The sequence below is a fragment of the Panthera onca genome, chromosome B2 (assembly GCF_046562875.1).
Source record: "Panthera onca isolate mPanOnc1 chromosome B2, mPanOnc1 haplotype 2, whole genome shotgun sequence".
Lineage (NCBI taxonomy): Eukaryota > Metazoa > Chordata > Mammalia > Carnivora > Felidae > Panthera > Panthera onca.
In genome coordinates, this window is record NC_138343.1 from 9964205 (window position 1) to 9975216 (window position 11012).

Below are 11012 nucleotides of genomic sequence, written 5' to 3' on the forward strand. Positions count from 1 at the left end.
TCAAATATTTTTTATGCATTGCATTGCCAGGAACTCTGCTAGGAATTTGGAGTATAGGGAACAATAAAACACTCCCTTTGACTTAGGAGCTCACAGCCTCCTGGGGGTAGACAGATGTGTGAAGACTGGTAACTGAAAACACTCAGGGACCCGGCCCCTTGCAGTAGGCTCTCGCCTGCACGTGTGGCCTGGGGGAAATGTGCTCTGTCCTCTCTCAAGCACAGAAAGAAAGGGAAACATCAAGTCCCTTATTACTGCTTACTTCTACCCCATCCAGCTATTGGAATGAATGACCACAGTCATTTAGCATTTTTTCCATTTAAAAATGGCACATATGGACACTGACGTCACTTTAGTCTAAAATGTCAAGTATTTCTCCCGATCTATGAAAAAAAAACATCATCACCAAAGCAGAACAAGTGTGATCACAAAATCCCAGATAAGAGTAAAGAATGAGAAGAATTTTGTCTTTAGCCAAAAAGACCCATTTGCCTCTTGCTACTTACATCTTCTCTTTGAAAATCAGTGCCATATTTTTTAGGGGCTTTCATCCATGATTACTGATTTTGGATTGTCAATAAATGCTAGATTTAAAGGAAAAGGAATGATTTCCCCAACCCCATAGTGATTTAGAGTAGACGGGCTTGAACAGAAGATTTTCAGGTAACTGTCGGTCTTTCAGGGGTTTTATCTCCTGAGCATCTTTCCCCCTGAACACTTCTTGTAGGAATGCCATGCTAATTACGATGTTTACAGCATGGTGCTAAAGTGATAAAACGGAACTCAAAATTACAGGGATGCCCGGATTACATCTGTGTTAAAATAGGTATGCATGTGAGAAAAACTGGAAGGGAATAACCCTAAGATAAAACTATTCATTATGTTAGAGGCAGGAAATTGACGTGATAGATTTTTCACCTTTAAAACTTCTTTAATATTGCCATCAAGACTGTTTCTATCATTTTGAAAGTTTCGTGATAATAATGTCAAAACAAATACCTTATCTGAGAGGATCAAAGTTAACACCAAGCCCTGCCAAGGTTGTGCCCTGACTTTGAAATTCTACTGGTCAGTGAAATCATAAAAAATGGGAGCAGCTGACGTTGGGTGGCCGGCTTTTACATTGGCAAGTAAGAAATGTTTCTGCAATCTTCTGTCAGAATCTTTTTCAAAGAGGCCGTTTCAACGCCAGAAAACTATACTTAATGAAGCATCAGAGGCAACCGGGGTATGAGTGTTGAGCGTCGGTAGTCACCACATGGCTGTGGGTACCTGGCTTCTGGTGCCCTAGTAGCTAAGCATCAACACTCCATCTGAACTTATAGGGCTGGAAGGTTTTACCAATGCTTCCTGTAATCAACACTGTCAGTTGCATATGAAACACTCATTTCCTCCCCTTTTTCTTTCCTATTATGACATTTACCCCATGTCCTCTTCCATTTTTTTTTTAAAAAATTTAACATTTATTCATTTGAGAGACAGAGTGCAAGTGGAGGGAGGGGCAGAGAGAGAGGGAGACACAGAATCCGAAGCAGACTCCAGGCTCTGAGCTGTCAGCACAGAGCCCGACGTGGGGCTCGAACTCACAAACTGTGAGATCATGACCTGAGCTGAAGTTGGATGTTTAACCGACTGAGCCACCCAGGCACCCCTGTCCTCTTCCATTTTTAAAAGTTAACACCCATCCTGGTTCCAGCTACAGAATAGGATCCAAATTTCGTGTAAGTCAATTATGACATGGTACTCCCACAATTGCTATTTATATATACACTAGATATGTGACCTAATTTGACTGAAGGGAAAGACTTACAGATTTTATGTATAGGCTGACCAGTGACTATATGTCTTGGTTTGTCTGTGACAGTCTTAGTTTATGCTCGTTTTCTTGGCATGACTATTAACAGTGCCTCCCTTTCATTCTTAAAAGCATGGTGGTTTGGAAAACAAATTATAGGTTTGTTCATCCTTATTGTAAACCATCCTTGGGGGAGATGTTTTTTTTCTTTTCCCTCCCACTAAACGTAAACAAAAATTTATGTAGCCTTGTTAACTGTTATCTTGAAAATCTGAGGGACACCTGTCATAGGATGATTCTGACCCTGAGGTCTGAGAAGTGAGGACAAGAAGCCAAAGAACTCAATATTTAATGACACAGTTGAGTTCTTGATCATATAAAGCTGGATCCTACTCTGCCTTGGACTTCTATGAGTCAACAAATAGTATTCTTGTGTATGACAGATTAACTTGTTGCCCTGTTACTTGCAGACCGGATGACCCTAGTGATATACATCCCGATGAATCGTGTGCTACATACATACACAGCAGACTTTCCTGGGATTTTAATGCTCTTGTAAGAACTTGGCCAATTCTATTGAAAGCACCGTATTTTTCCAAAGGGAAGTACAATTTCTTACCATTAAAGACAAATGGAATACTTCGAGAGCAAGATTTCTCAAACTTCAATGTGCATAAGGATCATACGAAGGTCTTGCTAAAATGCAGATTCTGATTGGTAGGTCTGGGTGGGGGCTGAGAGTTTGCATTTGTAACCAGCTCCCAGATAAAGTTGATGCTGACTGTCCCACTGACCCCATTGGGTCTAACAAGGTCCTAGAGGACTCACAATTTTAAAATATTAATATCATTGAATAATGTCTATGGATTTTAGCCTCCTAAATTTATGAATTATTTGGCTTCCCAGTTTCCTTCCAACTCACAAAATCTGTTTAGCTATGTCTCTAGTAGATAGTTTCCCAAGGCTATCCAAAAGAGACAGCTATTTGATGGCAGGCCTGGAAGATACATTAAACATATTATGAAATGGAATCAACGTCCCTATTTGTTTAGGACATAAAAGAATATTGACTTTTTATTTTTCCCGGGAAAAAAAAAAGGAAAGTCGCTCATTTTGAGTTTTTGCTCGTTGGACAATGGAGTGTGATATAAACTGGTGGGCAGGTAGCGAATGTCAGTCCAGATTCTGGCTGCCAAGAAAACCCCATCCCATGATTTCACCTTCCCGAGTGTCTTGTTCTCATCTTTAACTATGTGGAGATCAGACGATTGCCAAATTCCTTTTCAGAACCAAAGCTCTGCCAACACAGTAAGCAACTTTCTGCCAGTGGTTTGAAAACCATTTGCGACTATGGTGTTTGAGGCAAGACCAGCAGGTTTCCATGGAATGGTCCTTTCGGGCCCTCTGGCTTCAGTGCCTGTCCCAAAGCCAGCATGGGATACACAGAATTCCCGGTGACTGGCCTGTGAAGCCACGAGTTTTCCTATGTCAGCAAGATCAGTGATTCCCAAATTCCAGGATGCATCAGAAGCACCACGAGTCTTGTTAAAACATGGATTTCCTGGGCCTGACCCTCAGGAGGTCTGATTCAGTAAGTTTGGGGTGGGGGTGGGGGGGGGTCCCTGAAATTTTGCATTTCTAAGTCCTCGGGTGATGCTGATGATCCTGGTCCTGGACCTCATGTTAAGAACCACCCAGCAAGGCTGTACATCTCAGTGTTAACCCTCAAGTTCTTCCTGTTTGGTTGGCCGATACTACCCTTCCCAATCCCCGTATCAACGTGTAAGGTTCCGCGTATGGGAGCCGACATGCGTCCTAGAAGCCCCGAGTCTGTTTCTCTCTTGGAGCCTGTGTCACAGATTAATTGTTGTGTTTCTCCATGCCTCTCGTTGAGCGAATTTTCAACGGACAAATTTTAAGGACACGACTTGTAAAAACAGAAGTAGCAAGATGAACATGAAAATTCCTTGCGATTCTCCCACAAGGACGGAGAAAATATTACCTGTTGATGTATTTTCTCTTGGCTTTCCATCTTTGGAAATTTTGCTTTCTGTGTGATTTGGAACCCTGTGTCTTTTTCTTTCCTCTTCACACAATGGCACGATCGCTTTCTCATTTGTTTCAAATCATTTTATTTCGACACGACTCTTAGTATGATTTCACTATGCACCCCATGATGGAATGCTCTGTTTCTGAGTTTTTCATAATTTTAAATGGCCAATGGCATACATCTTTATCCATAGGCTCTGAGTACTTTCTTAAGATGTATTCCTAAAAGTGAAGTTACTGGCCCAAATGATGAGCATCTTTAAAGTTCGTAACTCTTGCTGAATGGCTTCCCAGACAGGCTCCACAAAACTTAACCTTCCCTGTGCAAAGCAGGAGAAATCTTTTACTTCCTGCCTCCAGTGAGTCATCTCTTAAAAATCTTTGTCAATTTGGCACATCTGGGTGGCTCAGTCAGTTAAGCCTCCGACTTCGTCTCAGGTCATGATCTCACTGCTTGTGAGTTTGAGCCCCACATCAGGCTCTGTGCTGACAGCTCAGAGCCTGGAGCCTGCTTCAGATTCTGTGTGTGTGTGTGTATGTGTGCGTGTCTGCCTCTCCCCTGCTCACTCTCTCCGTGACTCTCCAAACAGTGAATAGGGGTGCCTGGGTGTCTCAGTGGTTAAGTCTCTGACTTCGGCTCAGGTCATGATCTCACAGTCCACAAGTTCGAGCCCCGCGTTGGGCTTTGTGCTGACAGCTCAGAGCCTGGAGCCTGTTTCAGATTCTGTGTCTCCCTGTCTCTCTACCCCTCTCCCACTCACGCTCTGTCTCTCTCTGTGTCTGAAAAATGAATAAACCTTAAAAAAATTTTTAAACAATGAATAAACATTAAAAAATTTAAATATCTTTGCCAGTTTAATACTGGCCTTTGGCATGTCATTATTGTTTTAAATTCATATTTCTTTGGTTATCCCCCAGAATGTAAACCTTTTTGTTTGTTTCCTGAGAATTTCTATTTTTATTACTGTGATTATCAGTTTCTATACATCTGCTTTTTAAAAAAAAATTTCACTTCATATCTTTTCAGGCTGTATATGCCTTCTGGGGAAAAAATAGAGTTAACATTAAACAAAAAGAGAAAAAACACTCCTAATCCAACAATACAAAATTAACCACTGCTAACATGTCGCCAGACATTTTTCTTTGCATATGTGTATACATTTGTCTGCATTCATTCATATATTTTGCTTATAAACATAAGGAACATTTTTAGGAGCTGTTTGCCAAAGTGATGTTACACTGTCCATGCAGTTTATATTCTATCTAAATGTTAAAAATATATTATAAGCATGTTTTAATTTTTTTATATGTAGTTAAAACCTCATTTCAAGGTACTGAACGAAATTTCATGCTATATATGCATATCATATCAAACCCAGTCTCTAAATCGTTGTTTGTAACAGCAAACTATTTATGATAGGGAAAAATTTCTAGAAATAGAATTTCTACATATATACACATCTGTGTTTTTCTCTTGACTATAAGTAATTTTCTGAAATTTAACATTATAGAAAAGATAGGCTACTATGTATTATGATGATCAAATTAAAAATAGGTTATAGGTAGCATACTGCCAAACCATTTACTTTTTATCTTTCCACTTATTGTATATTGGCCAACTCTCCCATTGATGTACCCAGTTATATCTCAATTTTTTAGTGCCCTCTTACTTCTTTGTCTTATGGAAGAACCATGGTTTAACACTTCCTTTACTGATAGATGTTGAGACTGTCATCCTAATTTCTCCATTATGTATCTATGTACATTTGTGAGAACAGATAGAAGTGGAAATGCCAGGTCATCAATATTTTAAATGCCAAAATATATTTCCAAATTGTCCATCACAAAGTTTTACAAGTTATATTCCCATTCATAGTGTATTAGAATGTCCATCATCATACGGAGTTTGGACATTTAAAAGCTTTGACTATATGTTGTTAAGGGAATTGAGTCCAACTTAGAGAATTTGAACCAACGTGGGTTCCCTTTACCAATATAGAAGGAAAGAAAGGAAAATAAGGGAAGGGAAGAGAAAGGAAAATAAAAGGAAGAAAAAAACCACTTGGCTATGTCGTTAATTATAACCTTAATGTTTTTGCTATTTTGATTAGTAGTAAAGGTTATTAAGTTTAGTTTTATATGTAACTTCTACACAGAAAAATACTATGGAAATGATATTGTGGTTTTTTTATTCCTGAGTAACTGATCTATTAATGAATACCTTTTACCCATTTTCTTCCTGAAGGGCTGGTGTCATTCTTGCAGATTTATAGGAGACTTTTGAGGCCCAAGATCTTTAAGTCACTAGCATTGATACCCTTGGTGGGATCCTAACAAGTAAAACTATGTACATTTTTATTACACATACATTAGAGTGGATATTTGCTCATAAATTATCGCTAAGATAGCTGATGCACGCAAACTTCTAGGTGAGTCTTTTCCTCCATCTTGTATGTCAGCAATGTGTTCACAGTTCAAAGGAGCTGCAGAGGCCCACTGAAGCTTCAGGGAAGGAGGGCAGCGAGACACAGAAGGCAGTGATTGAAGAACATGGCGCAAACTCTTTTAAAAACTGACAGACTTTGAGGGGCGCCTGGGTGGCTCAGTCCGTTGAGCGTCTGACTTCGGCTCAGGCCATGATCTCGCAGTTTGTGAGTTCGAGCCCCACGTCGGGCTCTGTGCTGACAGCTCAGAGCCCAGAGCCTGCTTTGGATTCTGTGTCTCCTCCTCTCTCTACCCCTCCCCTGCTCATGCTCTGTCTCTCTCTGTCTCTCAATAATAAATAAACGTTAAAAAAAATTAATAAAGAAAAACCTGACAGACTTTGAGATGATTCAGGGCAAAGTGGGGCATTAGTCAAATTAGTTTATTCTGCTTGCTTCCTCTTTCGGATCCATTCTTGTAGCCAATGGTATCTTGACTGCCTAGCACATGACAAGAACCATGCTAGTCACTCGTATACCGTGGAAGTATAAAGGCATTACGTGACTGGCCCCCAATTAATACAATGCTTCTTAGGGTTCAGGTCAGCTGTGGTAAGGCAGATCTAACAAAAAGAGGATTATGCCAGTCAGTACCAATTGGTCCTGTTGTTTCCTTTTCTACATATTTCAAGGAACAGAAAAATGCATTATGTGCTCATGGCCTTCAGAGTTCTCACGGGCCATTGTAGTGTCACATATAATTAAGCATAAGTAGTGTTTTGAAAGAATACTAACATCACATCTGGCTAACAGTCATGGTTGGCTTTGGCCTTCCAGGGTTTGGGGATAGTGTGTGACCCCTGTGATAATGAAATACATTCATCTTTCAAATATTAACTTCAGATGGAAGTTGTCACATGTGCCCTTTTGTTCCCATGGTGTTAGCATTTACGAAGAATTGAGTCACATGTTTATTTGGAAAATTAAAAAAAAAAACAGTAAATTCATTAAGTAAGATTAAGCCACCTGAATTGTGAACTCTCTAATATTTTCCCTTTCATGTTTATTTGTTTGAGGCTTGAGTTTGGTTTTTATTTTCAGTCGTTCTTTATTTTGGAAACTATATCTATTGTTTGGCATCCTTTGAAATTTCAAAAGGCCAATCACAAATTATAATTTATCAGATGAAATAACATGGGGATATTTGACAAAAATCAGTGGATCTGATGACCTTTGAATAAGCCTGCCGCTATGAGATAATATAGAAAAAAGTATCTCTGGGAGAAAACCCAGTGGACGGGTTCAGAAACAGCACTCAACATTTGAGCAGATCTACTTTCAAAAAACAAAACAAAACAAAACCCACCAAAAAAACAAAAAACACGGATGTCAACGATTTAGAAAAGTCTTGTTTGCAAAAACAGATTCTTTTCAAGGTGCAATGATAAATTAAAGACTTCAGAAATTCATCATCACACATTTTCTCTGGAACCAACGAACGGAAATAGTCTATTTTCTGTCATTAAAATTGATTTGATTTTAATTTTGACAGTCACTGGAAGCTAATCTATCATCTTTACTTTTGACAGCAAAGCCAGAAAATGGGTTCTGCGAAAAGGATTTTTGTAGGATTCTGGTGGTTGTCATTACTAGAAGGATTTTTGTGAATAATACGTGCCGAACTTGGCTTGACTCCTCATTTCCAGTCCTCTCTACTCCTTTTGTATCGAATTGCTAATAACTAGCTTCATCTTTTGTCACCAAAACAGAATGGCTTTTTTGTTTGCCCACAGAACTGTATTGCTCAGTGTTGAGCAATGAGTTATCACAAGATGATAATCCACTTCTCTGGAAACAGGTCTGTGAATCCACAGGCACTTCCGCAAATAACAGACTGCAGGCTTTTGAGCAGACACTTTTATACCCCTTTTGAAAGCTGTTTATTAAATCTGGGGAGAAACTGGCTGACTGAGAGAAAGCTACACCAAATACGCTTATTTCCCTGACCGTGGAAACCTTTTCTCCCGCCTCAGAGGGAACGGACCATGAGAAACTTGATAACTCACGTGCATTTTGGACAGTCCATCCATACGTGTATGGTTCATTCCCAAGCCTTGTCTCGTAATGAAGGGAAAGATTTACAGAGCAATAGCCTAGGATTTTAAAAACATAACGATAGTTTGTACTGTAGTTTAACGTCCCCATGAGGAAATCATTTACAAAAAAATACTAGATAATCATTTTTCACGTTTCCTTTGTCACTTGGGATGTCTATGCATCCACTTGTATCAGTCAGGGCACCAGGACCAGTGTGCATTATGGGATAAGGGATTCATTACGGGAATCGGGGCTTCCACCGGGTGGGGTGGCGGGAGCTGGGGGGGGGTGTTGGTGGTGGGGGTCCAGGCGGGGGTCCGAGGCGCAGTGGGTCAGATGCCAAGCATGGTGGACGGTGAAGGGGAAGGTCTTAGAGGCTCTGGGCCTCTGTGGGTTTGCGAGCACACATTCGGTGGTGGGCCTCGGGCTACTGTTGGTCAACAGGGTCCGCTCGTCCAGAGTCGCTGGAAGCAGCCTGGGGGAGACTGAGGGTGAGCTGGAACCGGCCGGCGTCTCTGCCTCTTCGGTCCCCACTTCCGATCGGGACGACCTTCGTTTAGGGTGTAGTGTAGCGCTTCTCTCCTGCTTCCAGATCTCCTGTGCTTTCCTCCCTGGGCTTTAACTCAGACCCACACAGGAAGGACTTTTAGGAAATTAAGTTCCAACTTATCCCAGTTGACTCATTGCAGACTCACAGGTATTTAGCAGAGACAACAGAGACATTCTATAGGAACGTGATATCTCCACGCTGTATTGTCACCCCTACAATAAAAAAGACTGTCTTGAAAAGATTTATCTTAGAAAGAAATAGGGGAAGGTTTTAGGATATTATTGACAGCTTTTAAAGAATACCCTGACCAAAATGATATTCTAGCTTTCTTTTTTTTTTTTTCTTATAGCTCTCAACCTTTATATCTTTCCTTATGGCTCTCCACGTTTATATCTTGCTTTCCTCATCCATAGATGACACTCAAAGTATCAAAAACCAAAGTGGAGTAAATACTTCAGGGTCGAATTTTCATGTAGGTGATTCTGAGTAGACTGTATTACATGCTCTCTCAGACATCTCTTCTCATGGCCAATCTTATAAAGAAGCATGGTTTCTCCAGGGTATGCATTTCCCTTTCATGGCACCATTTTACAGAACCACGAGTTTTTGAAAGATGGCGAAAGAAGATACATAGGCAAGTTGTGAGCCACGAATTCTGAGTTCTAATTCATTGAGTAAGAAAAAAAGAAGGCACCCTGGTTGGCTGTATTTCCCATCAATATTAAACTAGAAAATAAATATGTTTTCAATGTAAATATTCAAGCAAATAAAAATTTCCCATATTAAGCGAAGTCGGTTTTTGCCGACTTATCGGCATAAAGATTGAGCACTATTTTTGAGCGCCGGCCTACTGAGTTTATTCAGTATATACCCCCATTGGGGGAGAGTGGTGGTCTTAGGTACAGTCTGGTGATTGACAAATAAAATTTTTCTGGCTCAGCCATTGTGGGAACATTTTGCACCCCAGGGACAAAATCACTGTGTAACTGAGCTTTCTGTAATGCTTTGCGTCTGGAGCAGCTTTTCCTGGGCCCCCTACAAATTAGAACAGAAAAAACTGCACTCCTCATTTTACAAAAGCAATGAGACAGATCCCTCTCATCCGGGTCCCTAGCACTAAGTTGCAGTGATGTCTGATTCACCACAGCCTTGGGGTCAAGTTCATCAGCTACAGTGGTGATAACTGTCTGGCCACTCGTCACCTCCTCGAAGGTGCTGTTAGCACGTCAGACAGCAGAGCCCTGACTTGACCTACCAGAGCTGTGCCTGGAAGTCAGATGCACGACTCGCGGACCCCTGGGGGGGGATTTCTAGAAACACATTAAGACATATCCTTAAAGTAACAGTCCGCCATAAGGAAAGAAAAGCTCAGAGGCATGGAGATTCGTGCATAAGTTTACTGATGGTTTGGTGAAGACTGACATATTTGGTTTTGTACCCAGTCCTCCTCCTGTTCCAGGAGCCACAGGTACGTCTCTCCCCCAACATGTGACGTCCCTGTCCTGTGCTGCTCTAGTGGAGTAGAGCTCCTTCCTACCTGTGAGGACAAGAGTTTGAAAGCATGGATAGGTTGCGGGGGTGGGCAGACTCACTGGTATGAAAATACCTTTTGTCAAGTTCAAAAGCACTTCTCCTTGGAGGCTCTGTATGAGTTGCTCGCTGGTAATGTGATGCAAGTTCCCCACCCAGACAGAAGCTGGGGAAGTCTTAGTCTTACTTCTTTATTCTGGCAAGTTCTGTCAGGTCATCTCAGATGCAGAGATTGGTCCCAAAGTCATCTCCATGACTACTGCCAGGAGCCTCGGGAGTGGGGGCTGGGGGGCTTCATGTGGGTAGGGGTGTCCTTCCCCCCCCCCCCCCAAAGTTAGAAATGATGTATCTAAACATCCCTGAAGTCTCATTTTCTTCACAAAATCTTTCACTCTGGAAAATTCTCAGTTCCAGTGACTCTAATCACTTAACGAGCCCTTTTATCTTTTTTGCTCTCCCACCTTCAGAACTGCTGATGGAGCGAGCCAACTTCAAATGCCCATTGATGGAATTTTTGAATGGAGACAGATGCAGACTCAAAAGTTTGCATGCCAACACAGAAAAGCAG